Source organism: Cyprinus carpio, unplaced genomic scaffold (assembly GCF_018340385.1).
Source record: "Cyprinus carpio isolate SPL01 unplaced genomic scaffold, ASM1834038v1 S000006521, whole genome shotgun sequence".
Lineage (NCBI taxonomy): Eukaryota > Metazoa > Chordata > Actinopteri > Cypriniformes > Cyprinidae > Cyprinus > Cyprinus carpio.
In genome coordinates, this window is record NW_024879188.1 from 570,486 (window position 1) to 581,001 (window position 10,516).

At 35.4% G+C, this 10,516-nt stretch overlaps 1 long non-coding RNA gene across 1 annotated transcript; it reads right to left on the reverse strand.

The window, feature by feature from the left end:
• Nucleotides 1-4,455: 4,455 nt before the first annotated feature.
• On the reverse strand, nt 4,456-10,443 carry LOC122143864. The gene is made up of 3 exons (XR_006159412.1): nt 10,202-10,443; nt 6,936-7,049; nt 4,456-4,515 (listed from the first exon to the last, which is right to left on the reverse strand). It is a non-coding gene; the product is annotated as an uncharacterized LOC122143864 (long non-coding RNA).
• Nucleotides 10,444-10,516: the final 73 nt, after the last annotated feature.

A 10,516-nucleotide genomic window follows, 5' to 3' on the forward strand; every position in this document is an offset into this window, starting at 1 on the left:
GTTTGTTATCCACTGTACAGTGAATGAAGTTTCTTTTGTTTGCATGGTTTTTGTACAAACACACTGAGTCTGCAATTTGATTTACCTGTACAAATAAAAATTACATTGAAATAAACATGAGTTTTAATGGAATGCAGCCTAAGAGTGTTTATTTAGTCCAGAAACAATATAAATTATGCATAAATGAGACTGCAGTTGACCTTATAAGACGTTTAAAATACGTCCACAATGACCACATCTGAACTCAATTTTAACCTTTTAGAGACGTCCTGTGGACGTCAAAATTGGACGTCCAAAAGATGACGGAAAAAGGCATAATAAAAACTTTTATTCTGGCTCTTCAGGGGACGTCATTTCAACGTCCAACAAAGACGTTGAAATAATGTCATTTGGATGTACCTTTGCTCAGTGGGTAGCAACTGCTATGTAATAAGTAAAAAAAAAAGTTAGCTATTTGTAAAATGTACATGTATATTAATTAATGTTACTTTAGGTAGCGTGCTTTAGTTGTTAAAGGTGCTGTATGTAGGTTTTTACTAAAGCATAAAAATACCATAATATGTTTGCAGATATTTAAGAAACATTCTAAGTTAACATACTTGTTTATCTGCAAAACAATGCTACATTCAGTTATTCTCTCTTGAAAATGTGCAAATCTGTTTTGGTTTGTGAAACCCGTCCACTGCCAGTTTACCCAATTGTATTTCAGCACCCTAGGTTGCCAGTTGGCGCAAAACACAGCATATTTCATTTCATTCATTGTCAAGTGCGCTCGTTCCTGTTGGTGTCGTCAATCTGGCAACCTGCCTATGTGTCACGTCTGAGGAGGAGGGGCCGAGTGAAAAAAAAACCCTCCAATATTTTGAATTTGGACTGCAATACCTACAGTGGTTCAACCACTCAGTGTCAATACTACATACAGCACCTTTAATATATTCCCCATTGACAAATCTGCAGACACATTTTCCTGAACTGTTTTCAGAGGCTCCAAACACTGCAGCTGACTTTGGATTGGATTCTTAGAGACAGCCTCTAAGGAGAAATGGTGCATCTTAGCAACATAATTTGTTAATATATCATAATTTCCAAAGTGCAGCATAAATTTCACACATTTGTTCATGTCAGTGTTCTAGTTTAAGAGTAGAAATCTAGGTAATACTTTACAATACGTGTGCACTAATAAGCATTAATTCATGCTTAACTAATGCACAGATGATACTGAATTAATGTATAACTCATGATTATCTAAGCTATTCGTTAATGATTGCCACATTATCAACTAATAATGAGTCAGTCTGGTTAATATATTAGTTATACATGAATTGTTATTAATTAAATATGTGATTATGGATTAATTCCCTACTAACTTATTTCTTTAACTAATAGTGTTAATTAACTTGTTAACTACCACAGTGAGGCAAAGCCTTGTATTTCAACTTCCAGGCAAAACAGGTAAAGCAATATGCATTAATAAATTATTAATTACTGCATTATTTGTGCAAATTCATGTGTAAATTACTACAATTACTAAATGATGAGTTAATGATGATGTGCCTCAACAAGTAAAGTCACAACATAATGATATATTCACAAACCATCAGCTAATGATTAATTAATGACCATCACTAGAGTTTATAAAAGCCATTTATTAAACACATTTATTAAACCAAGATTAAACACTTGTAAAGTGTGTACACTTGTAACACTTTACACATGTACAGTGCTTAAGAGACATGTTTCCATAACACATTACTACATCTGTCATCACCTGCAACAAAAACAATGTCTCCTGTAAACATGATGTACTGTCAACAGGCAAATGTAACACTTTTTATTTTTAACAGCAAAAAAAAAAAAAAAAACTTGTTTTGTGGTGAACTCCTACACAGGATAGTGATGATGAACAGTCTTTTAACAGTCTACCAAGGGGACCCTGGCTATGTTTGTCAGCTAGCCAGTGAGTCCATTCAATGACTGAGAGGTGTTGCTTCAGGATTTTTTCTGTTCTATTTCCTCTGAGTCTCCAAATAGTAGACTTGTACTTCAACCACGCTCTCTCGAGATGCTGGGTGTGGGCTCCACTTTGGGGATCCACGAACCACTGTCTGTGATTAACTCTAAAGTGAGTGTAGCCCATAGCAGCTAATGCACCTCTATAAGCTCTCCATTTGTCACTTATAATAGTGGTGCCAGGTTGCACATGCTTGACCACGATTGGTACAAGATTCTGCCTTCCTCTTCTCTTTACAAGGCGTAAGACTGGATGTCGTCGCTCATCCTTTACTCCTAGTATCCCAAAGACCCACTTTTTTCGTCTCCAAGTTGTGGCTGCCCTCCCTCTGCCATACTGTAAAAAAAATAAAAAAAATATGTTGTTTTAAATTATAAAATTTAACTTCAGGTCTACAAAGACATGACAACAACAAAAAAATATATAACTTAGTGGCTAAAGTAAAGGAATGGCTTCCAAAAACAACAACAACAACAAAAAAAAAAAACAATTCTCTCAGAGGTTCATATCCATGCTAAGTATGCCAGTAATGGATCAATATATGTATTATATACTATAAATTACAAACAGAAAATAATTAGTCTCTGTTTCCATTTGCTCAAAGTTGGCAGAATTTTGTATTAAAGATGGGGGCAAATGCAGTTAACATGAATAACAATGAGAAATGACAACAGTTGAACAAAAACTTAAGTACAAAAGTGTTGAGTTAAAACACAAAAGTGATTATTAAAATACAGTGGATAAAAATTAAAGCACAACCTACAATTTCCTAAATGTCGTGGTCACTGCTTAGTCCTATTTGAAGTTATACAAACAGGAGTGAAAGCAGTTTTAAGCATATTTATGAGCAATTTTAGTTAAACATATTGTACAGTATAGAAAAACTTAAATGAGATATTTGAAAAAGAACAATTATCAAAATTAGAGAACACTTTCAGATAACTTTTAATCTGGCACCCAGTGCTAATGTCCTTAATTACAGTTTCTGACAAACCCTATTTAACCAGCAGTCTAACTTTCCAGCTGACTTTGCAAGATGATGGACCGTTCTAAAGTGACATCAGGTTGTCCAGATGAAGGCCAAATGGGGTGACCCTTTCAGCCATAGCAAGAGAAGCTGATCATTCCAAATCTGTGATTTCTAGAATTATGCATCTTTACAGTCACTAACTTATTTAAGTCACCCAAAACGGCTGATCATTCATGAAAGATAAAATTTATTTAATGCACAAGAGGACTGGATAATGCAGAAAATCTCAATGGGCAATCAGCTCAACACTGCAGCTGGAATTGCTTGCCCACTCTGCAGTGAACAAACCTCTTGTCAAAAGGCTAGATTAACTTTTACTGAGGGGCATGTTGTGTGAACAGAGAAGAACTGGCCCAAAAGTTCACTTCAGTTATGAAAGCAAGCTGAAAACACTGAAATAAAAAAAATGGCAGTCCAGAGTCCTGGTGACAAAGTTATATATATAAGAAACTCATTACAGTCAGCAAACTTTGGAAGAGACTGGAAAAAGAATGGGCAAAGATCACAGCAGAGCAAAGACTGGCTTCAGATGTGCTCATCATTCAAAGTCAAAGTCATTCAAAGCAAAGGTTTGTACACTTTCTACTAACATTTGACTTCTGTGATGTGCCTTTAGAGATTTCAAATGTAATTTTTTTGTGCTATAATCGATGCGGTTCTCTAATTTTGATCACAAAATAGTTTTTTTTTTTAAGTGCTTTGGTTATTTTGTAAAACACTGTTCTACTAGCATGGTATGGCCACAACTAAAATTCCTTCAAATTCTGAACAAAAAACATTTCTGAAAAAAAAATCAAGTGTTCATAAATTGCTCTCTATTTTTGATCTCCACTGTAGGTAGGGCTGCACGATTAATCGCATACATTTGTCATGGGTGTCTCATCAGTAAAGCCGGTTCCGTGATTAGCGGTAAATGTCTGTCACCTGTTTTCAAACGGGAGTGGCAGTTAATACACAGAGACACTGTTCACTGACAAGCTACGCAATATTGTGTTCATAATTGAGATGAATCGCATTCGATTATGAACACGATATTGCGTAGCTTGTCAGTGAACTACGGCTCTGTGTATGAACTCCCGGTGCATTTGAAAACACGTGACGGATATTTACCGCTAATCACGGAACCGGCTTTACTGATGAGATACGCATGACAAATGCATGCGATTAATTGTGCAGCCCAAACTGTAGGTTACTCCTTTGTGACTTCACAATGTGAATATTTCCATGGTAATAGTCAGAACACTGAGCTGTCACCCTTTAATTACCTTCCGTTTATGACGGAAGCTGCTTTCGTCAATAACAGCAAATTCTCTTGGATGTCCAATAATTTGCCCGCTTCTTCGTTTATAACGCCTCATAGCACAACTGCAAACCTTTCTTAATGCTGCAGCCATTCTGGACATAGTTCGGGAACCTTCTTGCAATCCCATCTTGCTTCATGTCGATTTGCCTGAGGTGCAAGCCCTGAGAAAACCTGGTAGTAAATGTAAGTGCATAGCTTAGTTATTTTTCATATTACTGACTGCTTTACTTAACATGCCAGAAAGCTGCGGGGTGTTTTATACACACACACACAAAATGATGTGGTATATTTAATCTGGTATGGATATTCCAGGACTTACATGAGTCGTGACAGGTAAAAGAGAATCAGAACTTAAAGGATTAGTTCACTTTCAAATGAAAATTTCATGATATGATTCATGATTCATCCAAGATGTTTATGTATTAATTTCTTTTCAGCTGAAGGAAAAAAGGCTTTAAGGTTAAACATTCTAGCATATAGTGGATGTCAATGGACTCCAAAACGTCCATTATGTTTTCATCAAAAACCTTAATTTCTCTTCAACTGAAGAAAGAAATACATAAACATCTTGGATGACATGGGGGTGAATAAATTATCAGGAAATTTTTATTTGAAAGTGAACTAATTCTTTAACTTAACTATAACCATGTGCACATCTACATTGCATTAGATTGCAATTTGTTTTGTTGTAATAAGAAAAATGCAATCATAAATGTATTACCAGAGGTGGAAAGTAACGAATTACATTTACTCGCGTTACTGTAATTGAGTACCTTTTTTGTGTACTTCTACTTTTTTAAGTATTTTTTTAAATCTGTACTTTTACTTTTACTTAAGTATATTTTGTTTGAAGTATTGTACTTCGCTACATTTTAAAACACATTCATTACTGAGTAAAAAAAAAATGCTCCTGGAAACTACTGCAGTAAATAATGGGCAGCAGGGCAAACTGGCGCTAAAATCACAAGAAGGATGCAGGCGTTAGTGCCAAACGTTTAGTGGTGCAGACACCGCTGAAAAACAAACCCCGTTATTTTCTGAAGTTGAACTCGAAGGAAATGAAGTGAACCCCTTGGCATATTTATGCTTTATTGTTCAGTGTAAGTTGTGCTTGCCTAGGGAGACCAAACTAGCAGCTTATAAAATCTCGACAAGACATCAAACCTTCGCAAGCATGTTGAGGTAAGCTAAATAACTGCATCGTTGCATTGGTGGTTAAAATGAAGCTTAGACATTTTAGCAAGAGGTTTTGCACAAATTAGCCAAAAAGACAGTGGTGCGGAGTGTACGATATATATATAGTCTGCGATAATATCATAATTGTTGTTTTAATGCTGTGCGCGCGCATTTTATAGTGCGTTCTTTCACTGTGTGATTCAGTCTGTTGAAATGCATTTAGAATGATCACAAAATTGAAGATATAGGGGCAGAAAATTTACATATATCATTTCATATAGTAAATCAAAATCACACAAAGAATGCCGTCTTTTCCTCTAAAAATCATCATAATTACACACACACACACACACACATATATATAGGCTATATATATATATATATATATATATATATATTTTTTTTCTTTTTACAACAGGTCAGTAAACTAGTTAATTAAGAGACTTGAGTTTTAGACACCATATTGCCTGTTTTTGCTCTATTTATACAACAAAAAATAATTCCAAACACAGCCACCAAAGCACAGTTTTGCGTCTCTGAGCAACATGACAGTAGCTCTTAACTATTCGGTTCGATCACAAACTCACTTATTTAACAGTGACTTGCTGCCACATACTGGGGGTTTTAATACAACATACTGGCCATTTTAATTTCACATTTAAAGTATCTTTTGATTTTTTTTTAATAATTAATTTCTTATAATTTCAAATGAGTATTCAACATTTTATGTCTTGTATATCAAAACATTATTCATGCATGTGTAACTGCAGGTTAAATGCATTCTTGTCCTGCACTAAACAGTGTGTAAATACATCTAAATGCCACTTCCGATGAAGCTTCTGCATTTCCTCTGCATTGAAAAGATGAGTTTGTTGATACTGATTTGCCTGGTAACAGCCCAAATAACTGATTCCTTTAATTAAAAACAACTAGTTTGAGATTAATAGGCCTATCCCAGGGGTGTCAAACTCAGTTCCTGGAGGTCCGTAGCCCTGCAGAGTTTAGTTCTAACCCTGCTCCAGCACACATATCCTGTAGTTTTCAAATAAGCCTAAATGATTAAATTAGCTGGATCAGGTGTGTTTAATTAAGGTTATATCTAAACTGTGCAGGACTGTGGCCCTCCAGGAACTGAGTTTGACCCCTTGGCCTGTCCCATTTTTACCTCCCTACCACTGTTAAAATGTAACTAAGTAATTTTTACTCTGAGTAAATTTTAAATGAGCTACTTTTTACTTTTACTTGAGTGGATTTTTAGACTGGTACTTTTACTTGTACTTAAGTAAAATTTCATTAATGTAATGGTACTTTTACTTGAGTAGAGTGTTCCAATAATTTTATTTATTTATTTATTCATGATTTTTTGGTTGACTGATTGCAAGTTACTCCCTAAGTTGGGAAAAGTGTTCACTTACCGGTAAATAAATGTCATCCACGAAGACAGGGAATTTTTTGAATTCTGAAAGAGTGATTTTGCTCTGACAGTCCTACTGCATTTTCTGCCTCTGTGGCTTTGATGTCTGCATTCCCTGGATAAACCATAAGGAAATGTTAAATAAATGTCAAATATCTAATATCTAGATACATCATATGTACTTAAAATTTTATTAAATGTATTTATTTCTCTGTGAACATTTCTATAATGTAATAGCCAAAACGAAATTAATAGCATTGTGAATGTTTATATGGTTGACCCTCTAACTCTAGCACTCTCTATTCTAATTCTATTTTATCTATTTATCTACTTGTTTCTTCAAAAAAAAGTAGCTATCTTTTTTCTATTCTATCTGCTTGTTTCTTTAAAAAAAATAGGTTTCTTTTTTCTTTTCTATTTACTTGTTTCTTTTATTTATAAAAGTAAAATCTTGCTGTAATGCATTAGGCTAAGCGAGACTTTTGTCATAGCGCTTGTTGCTTTTGACTTCTTCTGTTGTCCTCATTTTTAAGTCGCTTTGGATAAACTAACTAAATGCAGGAATAATCCTGAGGCCTATTTCATAAAACCAGTTTAGCAAATAAGCCAGGGTAATTTCAGTTACTCTGACTTATTTTAAGTTGATTTGGTTCAAAATAAGTCAGACTAACCGGAATAAGCCTAGCTTATTTGGTAAACTTTCAAGTAACAGGCCCCTGGTGTCTTCCATGATTCCTGTGCATTCTGACCAACAAGCACTTGAATGCAACAAACTCGCAATCAGGATTTTTTGAAGTGGAATTAGAAAATGTCTGAAAGTATGTAAAGACAACATAAGTGCATCGCATTACGTTTTCATTAACTCCGTGTTATCTAATTTTATGTCGTTATGTGGGCACACAGTTTTTTTCTGTCATTTGGTTAAATTATGTTATAAAAGATAACACTTAAGATGGCACTGGCTGTGAAAACAAACATCATGTGCTAGACTAAGACTCCATTCCTTAAATACATAAAACACTATCTTTTATAATTACAGTATTTCTTGACTAAAGAAAACGCTTATTCAAACAACAGTCTTAATTTTACATTACCTTCAGACTGCAAACAAGCTGAGATGCGCCAAACCGTGTGCAGCACATAGACGCGGGTGGAGTACTGAGGAGCCAATGGAGTTACGAGGTTTAGAAACAAGCTCTTTTGGTTAAATATTTGCAAACCCCAGACAGAAGTAAAGGGTGGCCAATAGTAATGATGAAAAGAAATATGAAATGGAGATAAGAACGCGACTGTGTTTTAGTATTAGTTTTGTAAGGATCCACCCGCCAGCCCAAAAAGCGGAATCCAGCGGCCTGGTCGAAGGTTTAATGCGTATTCGGTCTTTTCTTTGCACTTCTGAATTTAGCAGGATTTAGTTTGAATTTTAGTCTAGCTCCATGTTTAATCTGACTCCAATTTCACGTGATCATTAAATTTAGGCAATATTTCTATCAAAAGCTGATCACAGATATCAATTGTTTATTAATTTAGATATTTGAGTATTCTGAAAATCCCATACTTTCAATTATTCGTTCACTGCAGACCCGGTATCGCTTTGGAAGTAACATTTCGGCCGATTGAATGCTCTTCCCGTACACAAACTCGTCAGTCTGATCTTAAACATTGGATGCAGGGTAAATATCTACCTTTAGTCGGTCGCGCCCTGGTTACTCGTACAAAAAGCATAGTTTTTATATATTTACGAAAACTGCAACTTATTTAAGACAGTGATAGTCAGAAATCGAAATGGACTCAATTGATGTGCCCCATGCTCCATCTATTAAACCTTTCGTATGAACAATCCTGAACACAGATTTGAGGTATATACCTTCGCTTTATCTACTAGTAATAATGAATTAAGAATAATGCAGAATAAATCAAATATAACAATTTATTATCAGTCAGGTAAAATTGTATCATGCCAATTACATAATGAAAATAATTAGAAGCCAATTTAGAAAGGATAGTGTAATTGTAAATCACATTGTAGGTTGTGTTGCAACTTTGCTCCCTGCCAAAGACACTTTAGCCATATTGGGAACAGCCAAGTGATCCATGCAGGAGGCACACAATCCTAATTTAAGACACATGGTCTAAAATGCATAGCAAAGCACTCAGGTGTTTTTAGAGAATAAACTTAACTACCAATGTGTACATGTAGTAGCACAAACAACTATACAGTGTGCTCTGTAGGCACAGTGTGTTTTAACACAAATTACATAATAGTATACCTGACTTCAGGAAGATACATAGTATGGAGCATATGACATACACTCCACACTACAGGCTTTCTGGCAACAGAATCGCCCAGTAGTGTTTTTGTCACTTCCCTTAAATACTCAGACCAGAAAACAAAGAAATCTTCAAATCAGTTGTAAAAAACATAAAAGACCTTTGGTTGTTTAGGTTCCACCCCGGTCACATCAGGGTCACAACTGGCTGGAGATAAACATTCTCACAGACCCCTAAAGGGGGACACACACCCTTCTCAGCAGAACACAATTCTACAAAAGTTTTCAATCTTTCTCATAATATAAATGACTACTTTGAAATTGAGACCATTTTACCAATCGCACACAGACCTTTAAAATGATACCAAACATGAAAAGTTTACAATCATGAATCCTGAAGATATAGTAAATGTTTTATGTGAGCATAACAACTTTTAGATGCCTGGACCAATGTGCCCTGGGGGGAAGGATGGGTGAAGGTTCCAAAGAGCAAATGGTCTTTCTTCCAGATCTTCCTATCTGTTTTTTTTGGTCCACGAGGAGATCAAAGCCCATTGTTTTGGTGCATCTGCATTTGCATTGCGAGAGTTCCTGAAAGTCTGGCTTCACAAAGAATTCATTTCATAAGGAAATAATTTCACTCCTTACAGTTTCTAAAGTAATACATAAATTTTATAATGATTTAAACAATGTTTTTTATTAGAGTGAAATAATATTACATTAAAAATTAAAATAAATAAATTTTTTACTTCTCTTCGTAACTGCCGATTTTTTGTAAAATTGGAAAATAGTTCACTGCAGTCTGCAGTTCACTGCAGTTACAGTAGGTAACTGCAACAGTAGGCTGCCAACGACAGTAATGTTCCACCACGTCTACAGACGCGACAGCCTGACCGTTGCAGAGCACTTGGACAAAGTTACCTTGTGTACTTCACATAAAATAGCATTTAAGAGGTCAAACAAAATCGTGCCAGGAGAAATGTGCAGACCAACCTACCAGTGAAAGCCGTCTGATGTATCGTGGCGTCTTTTCATTTTCATGCCACGACCACAAATCTGACAAGACATCTTCCTTGCTAGAAGTCTCTTTTTCTGTAACCATTTCACGAGTCTTGCGGTGGTCCTCTTAGTTGGCTTATCGATCAGCAGAAGTAACAGCTCTGTCGTTAGATTCATTTTTTTTCAACAAGCATTAATACAAGTATTACACAAAACATGAATCCAATCGTCTAAACCTCAGTGAGAAACTGACTTCTTGACCTTAATTAAGCCGCGAACATGTGGACCCTTTACGCATTTCCGGGGTTTAACA